A 19,752-nucleotide genomic window follows, 5' to 3' on the forward strand; every position below is an offset into this window, starting at 1 on the left:
AGTGTTTGTGCCTCTTCTTCATTGATTTTCGGGAGTTTAATAGTTTTTAAGAAGGAGTCTATGTTTTTTTTAGCGTGTCTTGTTCTATTTGTGTGGTTTTTTTTCTCAGATTATACAGATTTGCATAGAATGACTGGAACGCGGATGCTATCTCTCGGGTAGATGTTACTTTTTTTCCCGTGTGGTCTATGACTGCGTTAATTTGGTTCCTAATTCTGGCTTTTTTGAGTAGGGATGTCATTAGTTTACTCCCTTTGTTCCCCTGTATGAAAACTGTTTGTTTTAGAAACAAATGTCTTTTGTTGAATTTGGTTCTCAATAGTAATCCTAGTTCTCGTCGTTTGTTTGTCAGCTCATCTAAGTTCTTTTTAACCTGTGATATTTTGTTTATACGTTCAATTTTAGCGATTTGGGCTAGGAGCGAGTCAATCTCATGTTGTTGGGTCTTTTTAATCCTTGAGCCTAGCGCTATGAGAATCCCCCTCATATAGGCCTTATGGGCCTCCCAGACCATAGGCGATTTCTGTTCTTTTTTACTGTTGTTTAGGAAATATTCTTCTAACAGGGTCGTTAGCTTCGCGTCCTCTTCTTTATTATCTAATAGGGACTCATTCAATCTCCACGTCCACTCCCTAGGGCCCTCTGAACCTATTTTAATATCTGTATGGATCGGGGCGTGGTCTGATATAGAGATCACCCCTATCTCTGTTTTTTCAACGTATGGGAGGAGATTTTTGGATACTAATGTGTAGTCCAACCTTTGGTAGGATGTGTGGACCTGTGAGTAGTATGTGAAATCTTTAGTTGTAGGGTTGAGCGTTCGCCATGCATCTACCACTTCCAGATCTCCCAATGCTCTAGATACTTTGCTTAGTCTGCCCTGCGAGATCTGGGATCTACCTCCCGATGTGTCCAGCATCGGATTTAGCGTCAGGTTCCAGTCCCCTCCTAGGATAATAGATGCGGTGGCAAATTCGGCTAACGGTTTGAGCTGTTTGGCTAACCATTCAGTTTGTTTTATATTTGGTGCATATAAATTCGCAATGGTAACCTTTACATTATTCAGGGTGCCTTTTAGGAAGAGCGCTCTTCCTTCTTCGTCTGATAGTTCTGCTGTGGGGACAAAGTTCACCGATTTATGGAATAGTATCGACACACCTTTTGATGCCGAGTTTGGATGGGAGCTGTGGAAGCATTGCGCAAACATTTTCCCCGGTAGAGAAAAACATCTACCTCCCTTAAAATGAGTCTCCTGTAGGAGAAGGATCTTTGTGTAAAATTTTTTGACTAGCTGCGAGACCCCATACCTCTTCCTCGGCGTATTGAGGCCTCTCACATTGAAGGAGGTGCAGCGTGTGGCGTCTCCAGACACGACAGGCATGACGAGACGACGCGATCGGTGGGTCGACCGGCGAATTTCTCACGAAACTCTATGAGAGTTGTCTGTGGGAGCAAAAAACAGGTTGAGCTTATTTAATCTTATGTATAAACTAGACCTTATGTTTCTAATCGAGGCGTTAAATATCTTTGTTTGTTACTACGAAAGAGGGAGTGTTATCCTTTGGGGTCTATGCGGCGAATGGCGGGGCGAGTAGGTTTCAAGTATCCCTACCAATGGATGGGTATGGAGGGGATCGGAGTAGGTGAGGCAGAAAGGGGGTGGGTAAACAACGGGGAGGGGAAGTATACGAAAATAACTATTTCCTCTCGTAAGCGGAGAGGGGTACGAACACCAGTATGTGTTCGTAGTATTGAGGCAAGAGTTAAATTACAACTAGATCAAGATAGTCTAAAACTTTTTTCTTCTGTCCTGATCGAGTAGAGACAAACACAGACACCCCTTTTTTTTAAAATTGGGGCGGGTCTGTTAAGCATTAAAACATTGATAAACCATACAACCATATATCTATCAACTGTATTCCCAGTCTCCGGGTAAACTCCGGGGCGCATCAGGGGACGAGAGAGGGACGTTTTCCGGTTCAACGTCTCTCCAGGCTTGTTTCTTCCTGCAAAGTAATAAGATATTACGAACAAACAGAAATTAATGCAGGAGAGTTTTCGTGTGCTGGGTTATTCGTCGCCCTTCTGGTTTGGCCCTAAAGTTCACTCTGTTGGCGAGCTGAGATCCGATAGTAGAATGTCGGCATTAACCTCATGTATCGGTTATTTCGTCTTTTTCTCTGGGTTTTTTCTTTTGTTTATTTTTGGGAGATTTTGTCTGGTGGGCTTCTCTCCATTTTTCTGAGTTCGGCAGTGGTGGGAGATTAGGCAGCTCCGGTAGTGGTAGCCAGTTGGGGAGGTCAATGGGGTCTATTCCTAGGTGTTGCCAGCTGTTATTCAGGTCTTCAGGTGTGCCAATATTAAGTCTTTTACCCCCATGGGTCACCCCTATCCCAAAGGGGAACAACCAGGCGTACCTGATGTTTTTCGATCTCAGTGCTTCCAATAGGGGTTTTAAGAGCCTACGTTTAGCCAGTGTGGTTGGAGCTAAGTCCTGAAATATTTGAATTGGTGCTCCGCCATATTGTAGGTCTCGGTGATCTCTGGCCGCCTCTAAAATGGCCGCCGCATCATTGAATGCCAGTACCTTGCATACAATGTCTCTTGGCGGGTCTGACGCTGCTGTTCATGCTCGCAGCGCCCTATGCACCCTTTCGATCGTTATCTTTGTCGCTCTTTCTGCGCCCACCAGAGAAGCGAAAATTTCTTTTGTAATTTTCGTAAGCGCTTCGCTCGCCCATGACTCCGGTACGCCCTTAATGCGCACATTATTGCGGCGGCTGCGATTCTCTAAGTCTTCTTGTTGTAGTAATGATTTGTTCAGCTGCATATGTTGTATTTTTAAGGAGTATGCTAGCTCTTGTGCGTGTGAGGTAATGGCTACTGAGGTGTCCTCTAACTCCTCCACCCTCTTCCCCATGTGTCTCACCTCCTCCTTTATCTCTGCCAGCTCTGCCATTACCGGGCTCATCGTTTTGGTGAGGAGGTTTCTCATAAAACTCCTAGACAGCTTCTCCTCTTCTTCTTCGTCTGAGGAGGATTCCTCTTCTCTCCCGGATCGCGGGACTGCAGCAGCAGCGGCGGCCGCCGGCGCCATCTTGCCTGGAGCACGGGGTGAGCGAGCGGGTCTTTCCTTCAGATATTTCTGAAGATCCACTTGTCCCTTTGCCAGCCAAGGGGTCCCCAGGTGGTCTCCAGGCTTTTCTTTTGTAATTTTTCCCATTTAAGCGCTTTTTAGTTGTAGCTGAGTGTCTCTGTCAGCGTCTCTGTGATGGAGCTGTCTCAGCAAGCAGCTATCACTCTCAGCGGTCAGGCTCCGCCCCCCCTGGATATAATCTTTGAGCACCAGTCTCTCAGGGGCAGATATGTTGAACGTGCGACTCTTGGGAAACTTGCAGTCAGGGAGAAGTTCAATTGCACAATCCCCCTTTCTGTGCGGTAGTAATTTGTCTGCCCCTTCCTGGGAAAACACATCAGAGAAGTCCGCGATAAATTCGGGCAACCCTTCTGCCTGAATAGAAGCTATATCAACAGAAATGCAACAGGACAGACAACCCGGACTCCATTTAGCAATGTCCCCCCTCTCCCAGTCCACTACTGGGTTGTGTAAGCGTAGCCAAGGCAACCCCAAGACTACTTGCGTAGGGAGGGATTCCATGACATATAATGTTATAATCTCTGTGTGGAACAGCCCAATCTTTAAATGGACATTGGGCACACAAAAACTCAGACTTTTCTGAGATAGTGGAGCAGCATCTATAGCGGACACAGGGATAGGAAAATCCAAAGCATTTATCTCTAAGCCTAAACGTTTGATCGTCTCCTGATGTATTAAATTAATACTAGCTCCACAATCCAGAAAGACTCTTATGAGATTGCCAACACTGCCACAAAAAATCTCAGCGGGAAGTAGCAGCCTGGAGAATGATACCCAAGTGACCTGATAGCCTAGAGGAACCTTCACTCTAACCTCCAGGCCATCTAGTTTTTCCGACTGGTCATTACGACGTGGGCAAAGCTGAGCCATATGACCTGTGCGATTACAGACAAAGCATCGGTCCTTACACCGTATCGTCCTTCTCCTCCTAACCCCGCCAGCTAGAGACCCCAGCTGCATGGGCTCTTCCATACCTGCAGGTAAGAGGCCGGGATCCATAAACAGCTCCTGGTGCCTCTCCCTGATCCGTCTCCTAACTTTAATAGCCAGAGACATGGCCTCATCTAGACTGCGGGGTACTGGATATCCTATCAGTACGTCCTTGATCTCATTGGACAGACCACAATGGAACTGGCTCTTTAAAGCAGGGTCGTTCCACTGAGTTTCTGCTGCCCAACACTGAAACTTAGTACAATAGTCCTCAACAGTGGAGTTTCTCTGTCGCAAACGTCTGATATTTCCATCAGCCACCGATATCTTATCTGGGTCATCATAGATAAGACCCAATGCAGAAAAAAAGTTATCCACTGTGGCCAAGACCTCAGACATCGGGGGTAATGAAAAAGCCCATGCCTGTGGCGCCCCCTGCAGTCTGGACATTACAATGCCCACCCTCTGGGCATCGTCCCCTGAAGAGCCTGGACGCAGTCTAAAATAGAGTTTACAGGCATCCCGAAAAGATCTGAATTTCTGCCTATCACCAGAAAAACAGTCAGGTAACTCAATCTTTGGTTCCTTGTGTGGAACCTGCAGCACAAGTTGTCGCTGTTTTATCTCTGCGACCTCAGCAGCCAGCGTGCCAAGGTGGTGCGACAAAACCTCAAGGGGATTCATAATAAGCACCCAGAATCTCCCTGAGTAGGTAAGGGCTGGTGAATCTGTTGCGTCCCACCAGACGTGCAATATCCAAAACAAACGAAAAGGCACGACAGTGCAGCGGAAACAAAAACTACTGGAAATCCTCTCCCTACAAAACCCCTAACCCGGGAGGGGGCCCTGCCTACTTGGCGGGCCGATCGCTCCGATAGGTGCGGGCCCGCACGCGTGCCTGGGCCACTGACAATTCCCTATCAGGGAGCCTTAGTACAAAAGAAAAGGCAACAGAAAACCAACAAAGCTGGAAAGACAACTTCGCTTACACGGAGGAGCTTCAGCAGGGTGAGTTCCTCAGCAGCTGTCCAGCGGCAACTGAAGCATTGACCAGCACAGGACTCAATGCTAGCACCTCTTAAATGGGAGCAGAGCTACTCAGCCCCAGGTGAGGAATGACCTCACTCTTGCAACCACCACACCGCTCTGCTCCACGAGAGGTAAAGAAACTGCCAAACCCTGGTCTGGCCTGAAAGCGAGGTGAGGACCTCAGAACGGCTGCAACAGGGAAGTCTTCAAGTTCCTTGGGCTCGCCTATGCTGTCAGTGCACAAAGATGGTATTACACAGGAAGAAATCAGAGTGCCCAAACATGGGAGAGTTTCACCCCGCCTAGGACCTTAGCCTCGGCCCCCATTTCTGCCCTAGTCAGTCAGTGTATTTGTGCCAGATAGGTAAAACACCGCAATGGGAAGTCTTTGTGCACCCACAGTATAGGCAGACCCCTGTAACATTCCTGTAGCAAAGGTATAGGCAGACCCCTGTAACATTTCTGTAGCAGAAGTATAGGCAGACCCCAGTAACATTTCTGTAGTAAAAGTATAGGCAGACCCCAGTAATATTTCTGCAGTAAAAGTGTAGACGGACCCAAGTAACATTTCTGCAGCAAAGGTATAGGTAGACTCCTGTAAAATTCCTGTAGCAAAGGTATAGGCAGACCCCTGTAACATTCCTGTAGCAAAGGTATAGGCAGACCCCTGTAACATTTCTGTAGCAAGAGTATTAGTGAACCCTGAAACATTGGTGTACCATGAGTGTAGGCGAGGCCGCAAAAATTAGTTAGATAACAGTATAGGCGAGGACCAGAAAAATTGGTGTACCAAGAGTACAAGTGTACCCCTGAAAAATTGCTCAACCGCGAGGGCAAGTGAAACCCATAAACATTTTTTAAAGATACAGCTCGCTGTTACTTAATTTGTAACAGAATTTGGAGGCAGCCCTGTGAAAAAAAATGGTTTCTGTTAAAGTATCAATACTTTTGAAACTTTGAAAAATTGTAAAAAAAAAAGTATAAGCAGAGCCTTTTGGGCCGCAGAAAAATTGGCAGTTCAGCGTGATGACATGCTGTTTTAGGAGGAGTAGTAGTAGTAGTAGGAGTATTAAAATCTGCGAGTGATTGACAAAGCTAATTCCCCCTTTTTTTACGGTGATAGAGAATGCTTTTTTCTCCTGTTGCAGCGAAAAGAATCATTCGCTTCTGCTGCTCTCTGCCGGTGGAGAAGAGAAGTCTGGGGAAACCCAGCTTTTGTTCATCTTTATGAGTGTAAGCATGTCGGCACTGGCAGTTGACAGGCGGGTACGCTTATCCATGATGATTCCCCCAGTCGCACTAAACACCCTCTCTGACAGGACGCTAGCGGCAGGGCAGGCCAGCACCTACAGGGCGTACAGCGCAAGTTCGTGCCACGTGTCCAGCTTTGACACCCAATAGTTGTATGGAGCAGAGGCATCACAGAGGACGGTGGTACGATAGGCTACGTACTCCCTCACCATCTTTTTACAGTACTCCCTCTGACTCAGCCTTGACTAGGGAGTGGTGACACGGTCTTGCTGGGGAGCCATAAAGCTGGCAAAGGCCTTGGAGAGTGTTTCCCTGCCTGCGCTGGACATGCTGCCTGATCCCTGTGCCTCCCCTGCTAGTTGGCCCTCGAAACAGCGTCTTCTGCCACTAGCGCTGTCAGATGGGAACTTCAGCATCACTTTTTCCACCAGGGCCCTGTGGTATTGCATCACTCTTGTACTCCTTTCCTCTTCGGGAAGGAGGTATAGCAGAAAAGGTGGCAGCATATAGTGATGCACAAAAAAAACTCCTTGTCTAAAGGAACATGCTTTATTGTTTCATAGTTTAAAAACTAGGCGACGTTTCGACCTGTAGAGGTCTTTTTCAAGCCAAAAAACAGATGAAACAAGGTATGGAGTCAGTCAGGAAGGAGAGTGGAAAGATTTTCCTTTTACCATGGGTCGATAAGGGTGTACACCCAGTAATCCGTGTTGGCCAGAATGCATCTAATGCAAGGGTTACGGGAAAGGCAGCCTAACATGAAGTCAGCCATGTGTGCCAGGGTGCCAGTACGCAACACATCGCTGTCCTCACTAGGAAGATGACTTTTAGGATCCTCCTCCTCCACAGCCCATATACGCTGAGCAGATGAGAGGCAAGCAGCATAGGTACCCTCTGCAGTGTACCCAGCTGTCTCTTCCCCCTCCTCCTCCTCCTTCTCCAAAATGCGCTGAGATATAGACATGAGGGTGGTCTGGCTATCAAGCAACATAGTGTCGTCCCCCGTCTCCTGTTCCAACCGCAAAGCATCGGCCTTTATACTTTGCATCGAACTTCTCAGCAGGCAAAGCAGCGGGATGGTAACACTAATGATTGCCGCATCGCCGCTCACCATCTGGGTAGACTCCTCAAAGTTTCCGACGACCTGGCAGATATCTGCCATCCATGCCCACTCCTCAGTAAAGAATTACGAAGGCTGACTACCACTCTGCCGTCCATATTGCAGCTGGTATTCCACTATTGCTCTACGCTGCTCGTACAGCCTGGCCAACATGTGCAGCGTAGAATTCCAGCGTGTGGGCACGTCACACAGCAGTCTGTGCTCTGGCAGCTGAAACCGATGTTGCAGGGTCCTCAGGGTGGCAGCATCCGTGGTGGACTTGCGAAAATGTGGGCAGACGCGGCGCACCTTGCCGAGCAGGTCAGACAAGTGGGGGTAGTTTTTCAGAAACCGCTGAACCTCCAGATTGAAGACGTGGGCCAGGCATGGCACGTGTGTGAGGCTGCCAAGCTGCAGAGCCGCCACCAGGTTACGGCCGTTGTCACACACGACCATGTCCGGTTGGAGGCTCAGCGGCAAAAGCCAAAGGTCGTTCTGCTCTGTCAGACCCTGCAACAGCTCGGGGGCCATGTGCCTTTTGTCATCTAAGCTGATTAGTTTCAGCACGGCTTGCTGACGCTTGCCCACCGCTGTGGTAAAATCCATAGAGGAGTTTAGGAGGGGACCTTTCTGAAGCGGAAGGATATTACCGAGTATATATTAGTGGTTGATCCAGGGAATAGTCTGATTGCCATTAGGGAGTCGGGAAGGAATTTTTCCCCCAAAAGGGCTAATTGGCTTCTGCTCCTGTTTTTTTTTTCCTTCCTCTGGATCAACAACACAGTAAGATAGACAGGGTAGACTAGATGGACATGGTCTTCATTCAGCCTTACAAACTATGCTACTATGTTACTATGTGCTGCCGCGCCGCGCGATACCGACTGCTGGCAATGTGCTGACACTTCTTAATTGAGAGGTAGAGGTGGTGGAGGAGGAGGATGGAGAGGTTTTGAAGGCGGTGGCATAAAACGCCGCAGATACCAGCACCGAGGTAGGACCTGCAATGCTGGGTGTGGGTAGGATGTGAGCGGTCCTAGGCTCTGACTTGGTCCCAGCCTCTACCAAATTCACCCAATGGGCCGTCAGGGAGAAATAGTGGCCCTGCCCGCCAGAACTTGTCCACGCGTCCGTGGTTAAGTGGACCTTCCCAGTAACCGTGTTGGTGAGGGCACGATTTATGTTTCAGGAGACATGCTGGTGTAGGGCTTGGATGCACACGGGGAAAATAGTGGCGACTGGGTACCAAGTAGCGCCGGACCGCCGCAGCCATCATGTTTTTGAAAGCCTCATTTTTCAAAAGCCTGTACGGCAGCATCTCCAGGCTGATTAATTTGGCAATGCGCACGTTTAAAGCTTGTGCATGCGTGTGCGTGGTGGCGTATTGGCACTTTTGCTCCAACACTTGTGTTAGCAACAGCTGAATGCTGCGCTGAGAGACACTGCTGGATGGAGTGGAGGACAGTGGAGGTGAGGGTGTGGGTGCAGGCCGGGAGGCGCTCGTGACTGTGTCCTGGGAGGGGGATTGGATCTGTGTGGCAGGTTGGAAAACAGGGGAAGAGGCAGTGGTGTGACCCGGAGGCGGTGAATGGTCTTCGTCCCACCTTGTGGGGTGCTTGGCCATCATATGCCTGCGCATGCTGGTGGTGGTGAGGCTCGTATTGGTGGCTTCCCGGCTGATCTTGGTACGACACAGGTTGCACATCACAGTTTGTCGGTCGTCTGCGATCTCACTGAAAAACATCCACACCTTTGAACACCTAGCCCCCTGCACGGAGGCTTGCCGTGAGGTGGTGCTTTGGGAAACAGTTGTGGGATTCTTTGCTCTAGCCCTGCCTATCCCCCTGGCCACCCTACTGCCTCTTCCAACCTGTCCTACTGCTGCACTTGCCTCCCCCTCTGAAGCCCTGTCCTCAGTAGGCTTAGCAAACCAGGTGGGGTCAGTCACCTCATCGCCCAACTGCTCTTCCTCTGAATCCTCTGTGTGCTCCTCCCTTGGACTTACTGCCCTTACTACTACCTCACTGACAGACAACTGTGTATCATTATGATCCTCATCCACAAAAAGCTCTTGAGACAGTTGCCCGAAGTCCCCAGCCTCATCACCCAGACTCCTGGAACTTTCCAAAGGTTGGGCATCGGTCACGACAAACTCCTCAGGTGAGAGAGGACCCATTTTTTCCCACTCATGGCAGGGACCCGAGAACAGTTCCTAGGAGTCTGCCTGCTCAGAATATGTCATTTTCATGGAGTGAGGAGGCTAGGAGGAAGGAGGAGCAGCAGCCAGAGGATTCGGAGTTGCAGTCCCTAGGCCGGGAGTAGTGGACTGCGTAGAAGACTGGGTGGTCGATGCATTGCTGGGCGCATTTTCTGCCATCCACGACAGGACCTGCTCACACTGCTCTTTTTGTAAAGGTCTACCACGTTGACTCATAAATTGTGATATGAAGCTGGGGACCCCAGAAACTTGCCTCTCTCCTAATCCCGCAGCTGCCGGCTGTGATTCACCTGGACCAGGAACTTGGCCTGTGCCCACACCCTCACTTGGACGTACGCGTCCGCGTTCACGTCCACGTCCTCGACCCTTACCCCTACTCCTCATCATGGCGGATTAAGAATAGAGCAGGGCCCAAAAAAATTACCCCACTGTACAGCACTGACAACTGTGGCTTAATTCACCGCATACAGAGACTTGTAGATAGCGGAGGCTCTATGCTGTGACTTGAAAAAAGTCACCCACTGTCTTGCACTGATACCTAGGGGTAATTTACCGCTCACAGACACTTGTAGATAATAGAGGCTGTGTGGAGTGGGAGAAGACTGTAAAGCCAGTGGATAGTGCTGGTAACTGTGGCTATCTCAACTCCACCAAGAAAAGGGTATTGTGAGACGCTCTACACAGCGGCAGAGCTGAAATACTTTGCAGTGGCCCCGGTAATATTACAGTGCTGTTCAGCAGTGAGACCTCTGTCTAATGCACTGCAGACCCAGAACGATATAAATGAAGTCGTTCACAGCAGCCTAGGGAATATTTGAGTGCAGTTTCACGGTGAGAGCTGGTTGTACGGCACAGCAGCCTGAGAACACTAGTACTGATAGGCTGCGAACAGGCCTAGATGTGTAATACAAAAATGGATGCACTACAACTCCCAGTCAGCCACAAGTATAATGCACAAGGTGAGATGCAGCCCTAAGAAGGAGCTTTGGGGGTTTTGCATGGAGGACTTTGAGGACTGTATAGTGTATATAACTTTCCCTATAGAAGTGGTTGTGCCCCAACACTCTGTTATGCACTGCAGACACACAACGGTATAAATGAAGTCGTTTGCAGCAGGCTAGGAAATATTTGAGTGCAGTTTCACTGTGGCAGCGGGATTGTACGGCACTGCAGCCTGAAAAAACTATTACTCAAAGGCTGCGAACAGGCCTAGATGCGTAATACAAAAAGGAAGCACTACAACTCCCAGCCAGCCACAAGTATAATGCACATGGGCAGATGTAGCCCTAAGAAGGACCGTTGGGGTTCTTGAAGAAACTAACACTTTCCCTATATCAGCAGCAGCTCTTTCCCTAAACTCTGTACAATACACTGCAGACTGAGAACGCTATAGCTGAAACGGCTTGCACAACTCAAAATGAAAAAAAAAAAAATGGTGCACTACTGCTCCCAGCCAGCCACAACAGTAATGCACACGGTCAGATGTAGCCCTAACAAGGACCGTTGGGGTTCTTGAAGACAGGTCATACGCTAACACTATCCCTGAATGAGCAGCAGCACTTTCCCTAACCACTGCCAGCATGTGTCTGAGGCGAGCCGCGGGTGGGACCACTTTTAGTACTCGGTGGTCACCTGATCTCGCCTGCCACTCACTGCTGGGGGGTGGGATAGGGCTGGCACGTCACAGCAGGAAGTGGTAATGCCTTCCCCACATGTCTATTTGCTAGAAAATGGCACTAAACATGCGGGGAAGGAAATGCAATTGACTCGAGTACCGTGTGGTGTTCGACTCAAGTAACGAGCATCTTGAGTACCCTAATGCTCGAACGAGCATTAAAGGGGTTGTCCCGCGCCGAAACGGGGTTTTTTTTTTTTCAACCCCCCCCCCCCCCCCCCCGTTCGGCGCGAGACAACCCCGATGCAGGGACCTAAAGAAAGCTTACCGGAGCGCTTACCTTAATCCCCGTGCTCCGGTGACTTCTATACTTACCGGTGAAGATGGCCGCCGGGATCCTCTTCCTCCGTGGACCGCAGCTCTTCTGTGCGGTCCATTGCCGATTCCAGCCTCCTGATTGGCTGGAATCGGCACGTGACGGGGCGGAGCTACACAGAGCTACACGGAGCCCCATAGAGAACAGGAGAAGACCTGGACTGCGCAAGCGCGGCTAATTTGGCCATCGGAGGGCGAAAATTAGTCGGCACCATGGAGACGAGGACGCCAGCAACGGAGCAGGTAAGTATAAAACTTTTTATAACTTCTGTATGGCTCATAATTAATGCACAATGTATATTACAAAGTGCATTAATATGGCCATACAGAAGTGTATAGACCCACTTGCTGCCGCGGGACAACCCCTTTAAACTCGGATGAGTGTGCTCGCTCATCTCTAACTATTAATCATAAAAGGTAATTTGAATATATTGTACAGGTTGTTTATATTCAAAAACACTTATTTACTGTAAAAAATGTTCTTTTGTGTATTTTTATTAATTAGATTTTTTTAACATTAATCTTTTTAATTAATTTCATTATTTTGTTAATCCCATGAACAGTTCTGATTTCTTAACTATTTTTAACTATAATTTACTGGCATATGGAAATCCCATACTATGATGACAGAAGTAATGGGACGCACATACAAGGTAATAAAATTTGATTTTGTTCACATTTTTCCATACGATATAAATCTCTCCAAGCAGCCTAAACACCCACGTACAAGCGCTTGTAGAGAGTCATTCTCTCAGTGCTTCAATCTTCTTTTCCTGTAAATGTTTTTCATGGTGTTGATGATTTCTTTATTTCTCATGCTGTATATGATTGGATTGGTAAATGGGGTGAGCATGACAAAAAGCAAAGATTTCATCTTGTTTTCAAAAAATGCATTTGCATGTGACGGAGACATGTAGACACCAATGAGGGAGCCATAGTAAGTGCAGACTACTAGTAGATGAGAGCTACACGTGGAGAAGGCTTTTCTTCTTCCTTTTGATGAGGAGATTTTTAAAATGACCATGAAGATGTAGATATATGACACCACAATGAAAACAAAAGGCAAGAAGATGACAAAAATGTTGAATGAGATGTCAAGCCAAGCCAGTGCATAGACCTTAGAAGATGAGAGGGCCAGAAGAGGGGCAAAATCACAAAAGAAATGATCAATAATGTTGGAGGAACAAAATTGTAATTGACTTATTATGATAATTTCAACATTAATGAGCAGGATCCCAATCATCCAGCAAACGAAAACCAACCGGATAGAAATAGTCATATTCATTATAGAAGAATACTGTAAAGGGAGACATATGGCCAAATATCGGTCAAAAGACATAACCATGAGGAGGCAGCACTGAGCATAGGTTGAAACAAATACAAAAAAGTACTGCGAGAGGCAACCATTAATGGACATACTGTGACCTTCTAACCATATGATGAACAGCATGTTTGGCACGATACTGGTGGTGATAATCAGGTCGGCCAGGGCTACGTTTGAAATGAAGAAGTACATTGGACAATGAAGGTAGTAGTTGAAAGACACCAACAGGATTATCACAAGATTTCCAAAAAATGTGAACAGGTATACAAGAATCACGAAACAAAAGAGGACAATCCTGAACATGTAGTTATTCTGAAAGCCAATGAGAACCAACTCAGTCACCATGGTCTGGTTGTTTCCACACATGTTGCCGCTTAAAGAGATTCTTCTTGCCGGAAAAGAAACCAAGAATTATGAATATAATTGGTGCAAATATTTAAACTATATATTATAGAGTTCTAAAGAGATAGAAAACAGAACCTCCGCCACTTCTGTGGATACCAGAATAAAAACAGTACTTTGTTTAGACATCATGAATAAAAAACACAGTTTTAGAGTCGACACATTATTGGAATGCGAGAAGCTTATGGTTATATTGACAAATTGCCCGCCACCTGGGCCGTCGTAACCAGACTGTTAGAAGGTGTATGGACCATGTGTGTGGACATGCACACTAGGTGACTGGACTCAAGACACACTTGATAGACCACTAGTAGAGAGGATCATCTGATTATCCAACAAGCACCAGTAACTCCACTTGTTTCATTGTCTACCATCTAGACTTGGCACTTGACTGAAGAACATTTGGTCTCATGGCACTCATTACATGTACTTTAACACCCACCATTGTCTCTGTTTGCATTGATGTCATGAACGATGGAACTGGACTGCTATGGTGCAGAACTGGGTTGTCTTCAGCGACAAATCCAGGTTTACCTTGTGCACAGATGACGGCAGTATTAGTGTCTGGAGACCTCAAGGTGAGTACTTCATGAGCACCTTAATCCTGCCTTTGTTGTGGAGCAGTATACTGCCCCCACTACTGGTGTGATGATCTGGAGGCCATTGCATATAACAGCTGGTCACCCCTAGTAGTAGTATGAGGGACAATGCTAGCTCAGCAATATGTTCAGGACATCCCACAGGCACATGTTTTCCTCTCATGGTGGCTTCCAAGAGGCATTTTCCAGTAATAATAATAATAATATTTATTTGTAGAGCACAAACTTATTCCACAGCGCTTTCAAGCACGGGAGAACACAGACAATACAACAATTACATGTGATATACAATCAGTTTGAAACAAACAGGGTGGGGGTGATACAGTTGGTACAAAGATGGGGGGGGGGAAGATGCGGCATGGGGAAACATATGCAGTACAGGAATTACATATGGAAATTAGTTATTAAGAAGCAAACAGGGTGGGGTGGTAAGGAGGTGCAGCCATAGAGGTCAAATTCAATAAGCAGGGTTGAAGGAATGGGAAGCCTTAGGGAGGGGCAAGGGGACTAGGTCAGGATATTTGGTTTGGCTCTCTGAAGAGGTGTGTTTTAAGGCACATCTAAAGTTTTGTGCATTGAGAATTGTTCAGATGCCTTGGGGTAGAGTGTTCCAGAGGATGGGTGCAGCTCTGGTGAAGTCCTGTAGGTGAGCATGTGAGGTTCATATTAGAGGTGTGTTTAGTCTGAGTGTGTTAGCGGATTGACTTGTGTGGGCTGGGTGGTGTATGGACAGGAGGGAGGCGATGTATGGTGGGGCAGCGTCATGAAGAGCTTTGTGAGTGAGATGTTTAAATTGAGTTCTCTAGTGGATGGGCAGCCAGTGCAGCAACTGGCATAGTTCAGAGGTGTCTGAGAAACGGCTGGATAGAAAAACGAGCCTAGCTGTCGTGTTTAGTATGGATGGGAGGGGGGAGAGTCTGGTGCGGGGAAGGCCAATGAATAGCAAGTTGCAGTAGTTGAGTTGAGAGTGGATGAGGGCGACATCAAGTGTCTTTGGCGTGTCCTTGGTGAGGAACGGCAGGATTTTAGCAATATTTCTGAGGTGCAGGTGGCATGTTCAGGCCAGAGATTAGATATGGGGGATAAAGGAAAGGTCAGAGTCCAGTGTGACCCATAAAGCAGTGGGCATGCTGTCTGGAGGTTATGATGGTGCCAGAGACTGGAATGGAGATGTTGAGGGAAGGTCGATTAGAAGGCAGAAAGATGAGAAGGTCAGTTTTAGAGAGGTTAACTCTGAGAAAAAGGGAGGACATACTATTAGAGACAGCAGACAGACAGTTGTAATATTTTGGAAGAATGGTTCAGAGATGTCATGGGAAGAGGTGTATAGTTAGGTTCGTCAGCCTAGAGATCATATTGGAGGCCAAATTTGCAGATGGTTTGGGGCTGTGTAGATAGAGAAGAGAAGGGGACCAAGGAGCAAGCCCTGGGGGACTCCGACAGTGAGCGGAAGTGAATAGGAGATAGAGCCAGCAAAGGGGACGCTGAAAGAGCAGTCAGAGAGGTAAGAGGAGAATCAGGAAAGAGCAGTGTCCTTTAGGCCGACAGAGCAGAGCATAGTGAGAAGGAAGTCATGGTTGACAATGTCAAATGCAGCAGAGAGGTCAAGGAGGATTAATAGGGAGTAGTCATCTCTAGACTTTGCCGTCATCAGGTCATTTGATTCCTTTGTACTAGAAAGACACAAGAAAAGACCTTTACTAAGTAAACGTGATTCAGCCACTATTAGGGCTAATGCTCACGACCGGAAACGTGCTGCGTTTCACACGGCGGAAATTTATGGTGATAACCCACAGCTATTATGTTATATTGAACCTAATAGCCCAATGTTCATGCTGCGGAATTCCACTGTGGCATTCCACAGCATTAAATAAACCATAGCATTTTCAAATTGCTGTGGGAAAACACTCGGGTGGCTTCCATTGTAATCAACGGAAGCCATCCATCATGCAATACTTCTGCTGTGAGCACAGCGGAAGTATCGTATCATTACATATCACCACCAACCGCCAGCCACGTTATGCGCTACACTGCGCATGTGGTATGGGGTCTTTGGGGGGCACCATGTTGGACTCCGCTGTGATATTCCCCTGGCAGAGTCCGACATGGCCGTAAGCATTAGGCATTAGGGTATATTTAGAATTCTGCTAGAGTAAAATAGAACAAACATTAAAAAAAAAAAGTTATGAAATTTTCAATTTAAATAAACAATAAATTGAAAAAGTAAACAAATAAAAATATAAAAGACTGTCCCATTTGTAAAATGTAAAGGGAATATACCGTATATACCGGCGTATAAGACGACTTTTGAACCCCGAAAAATCTGCTCTGAAGTCGGGGGTCGTCTTATGCGCCGGTAATACAAAAAAAAAAAAGTGTAAAAAAAAAAAATCATTACTCAACTCCCCCGGCGTTCTGTCGCGCTCCGGCAGGATGTCGCTCGCTCCTCGTCCCCGGCGCAGCATTGCTTTCTGAATGCGGGGCTTGAAATCCCCGCTTCCAGAAAGCTAATACACACGCCGTCAGCCAGTTACAGCCATTCAATGACATCATTGAATGGCTGTGATTGGCTAAAACACACGTGGCTTCAGCCAATCACACTATTCAATGACATCATTAAATGGCTGTGATTGGCTGAAGGCGCACGTGTGTTAGGTGAAAGTTGGGGGGTCGTCTTATACGCCCCGTCGCCTTATACGCCGGTATATACGGTAATATTACAGTTTTTTACTAAAATTTTTCAAAAGATCTATACACTAACATGAAAAAACCTAAACAAAAAAATATACAAATGATTATGTCCTATTTGCAAAAAACAAAATAAAAAATATTAGATTGTATCATTTATAATAACATCACAGTATGAAATGCCCATGACTGCCATGATCAGCTCCGCATATCAGTAGTTATCTTCCCTCTATTATTGCGTGTATGAAATAAGATACTGAAAAAACACATAAAAAACCCCATAAAAAACAGACACAAAATTTACATGGGAAACTGAATTGATAGAGCTCAAACTGGTGCAAACAGCACAAAGCAGCCAATGAAATCCTGGCTGCTTACAATTTTTTTGAAGCCTCAGGCACACTTTAAGTTTAATTTTTCATGGCTCATTTTAATAATTAGAAATATCAGTAAAAATCCTTTTTATATAATTAGTAAATTGAAAAGGACCTAAGTCCTTCAGGTCCAAGTATTTTTTTATTTTTATTTTGGGTTTAGTTAAAAAACCTAATGGATCCAAATGAACCCCAATAAAAAAAGGAAGCAACATTGACCTAATTTGTCATAATCTGTGAAAAATGTCATTCCTGATGCCTACTGGCATCTGAACAGACCCCTGATATACACAATTATGCCCTGTGATGCCATCCCTTCTGTTTACATCGTCTTGCTCCTTAGTGATGTATTCATTATTTCTGGGAGTGTCTCCATTGTATATAACCCTCCTCCCATCCCCAATGCTTCTGAGTTTTCTTGTTGTCTTCTCCAATCATCTGGGCTTCACATAATGTTACCAAGACCAAATAGAAAGGGTGTCCAGCCTTATTATGCAATTGATAATTCATCCACAAATTAATAACCCCTAAAATCATGTTGTTGATGATTTATCCTGAAGGTGGGCCATCAATAAAAAAAAGTCTGGAAAATGCCTTTAGGGTATGTTTACACAGGGTGCAATGTTGCGGAATGTCTGCAGCAGAAATTCAATGGCAAATTCCACAGCATATCCACATCCAAAACAAGTCAAAATCCAAAAACAATGATTAAAAATCATATAAATTTAATGATTGCAGCTTAATCTTAGCAGAACATGATTTATAGAAGGTACATCCTTCCCAAATAATTAATTATTGTAAGTACTACAATATTGTAAACAATATTGGGAAGTTAGAGAATTAGGTTTGAGTTGAGCTCCCTTTATTTTTCCTATTATGGGCCTAAAGAATGATCATCCCAAATTTCATGTTTGTATGACATCAGGAAGTTAGAGAATTAGATTTGGTACATTACAGAGGGGTGCCAATACTTTTGCCCTTAGCATTGAATTTTCGAGATGTGATCCCATTACTTTGTCCCCTTTTTATCTTGACTTTATATATAGAACTAGCTGACATACAAGGCCTTCGCCCGAGTCAATTTGATATAGGTGTTTACGTGTTGTTTGTACAGAAAATCTGACTTTAGAGTAACCAAAGAATAAAATATGTATATACATAGAGGAACATTAAATTCTTCTCAGGCTGCATGTACCGATGTCCCACTGCAGAATGTGCCGACTTTTCCACTCTCTTCATTTAGAACCTAAAGAATGCTCGCATGAAATTTCATGCTTGGACGACACTGAGAAGTTACATTACATAGGGGTGGACTTACTTTTGCAATTAGCATTGAATAATCGAGTTGTGACCCCTTTGATTTTCCTATTTAGGACCTAAAGAATGGTCATGCGAAATTTCATGTTTGTATGACAGGAAATTTAGAGAATTAGATTAGGTACATTACATAGTGGTGCTAATACATTTGCACTGACCATTGAAAAATCAAATTGTGACCCCTTTACTTTTCCTGTTTAAGACTTAAACAATGGTTGTGCCAAATTTCATGTTTATATGACACCGGGAAGTTATATTACATATGGCTGCCAATACTTTTACATTTAGCATTGAATAATTAAGTTGTGACCCCTTTACTTTTCCTATTTAGGACCTAAAGATTGCCCCTGGCAAAACTAATGTTTGTGTGATATCAGGAAGTTCGAGAATTAGATTTGCTACATTACACAGGGGCGCCAATACTTTTGCACTTAGCATTGAATTTTTAAGTTGTGAACCCTTTACTTTTCCTAGTTAGGACCATTGGGAAGTTAACATTGATTTTTTTTTATGTGACCCCATTACTTTTCGAATTTAGTACCTAAAGAATGCTCATTCCTAATTTCATGTTTGTACAACACCTTTACTTTTCCTATGCAGGACGTGAAGAATTGTTGTGCCAAATTTTATGTTTGCACGACACCTGGAAGTTAAAGAATTTGATAAGGTACAATACTCAGGGATACAATATTTTTAAACTTGGCATGAAAGTTGTGACCTCTTTACTGTTCCAATTTAAGACCTAAAGAAGAGTGTGCCAATTTGTTTATGTTTGTATGACTCCGGGAAATTAAATTACATAGGGGTGCCAATTAGAGATGAGCGAACGTACTTGTCCGAGCTTGATGCTCGCTCAAGTATTAGGGTGCTCGAGATGGTCGTTACTCGAGACGAGCACCACGCAGTACTCGAGTCAATTCCATTTCCTTCCCTGCATGTTTAGTGCCATTTTCTGGCCAATAGACATGCAGGGAAGGCATTACAACTTCCTCCTGTGACGTTCCAGCCCTATCCCACCCTCCTGCAGTGAGTGGCTGATGATATCAAAAGACCGCCGAGTATATAAAGCAGTCCCGCCCGCTGCTCGCCTCAAGCACACGCTGGCAGAGATTAGGGAGGGTGCTGCTGGTGCTATAGTTAGAGTGTTGGCGTCTTCAAGTACCCCAACCGTCCTTCTTAGGGCCACATCTGACGGTGTGCATTACTGTTGTGGCTGCTGGGAGCAGTTTTGCACAATTTTTTTTTTTCATCTTGGGCTATGCAGACTATTGCGTTCTCAGTCTGCAGCCAATTATACAGAGTATAGGGGCAGTACTGGTCCAGCAGGGACAGTGGTAGTGTAGAATCCTGTCAACAAGTACCCCAACGGTCCTACTT

This window comes from Eleutherodactylus coqui, chromosome 2 (genome assembly GCF_035609145.1).
Source record: "Eleutherodactylus coqui strain aEleCoq1 chromosome 2, aEleCoq1.hap1, whole genome shotgun sequence".
Classification (NCBI taxonomy): Eukaryota; Metazoa; Chordata; class Amphibia; order Anura; family Eleutherodactylidae; genus Eleutherodactylus; species Eleutherodactylus coqui.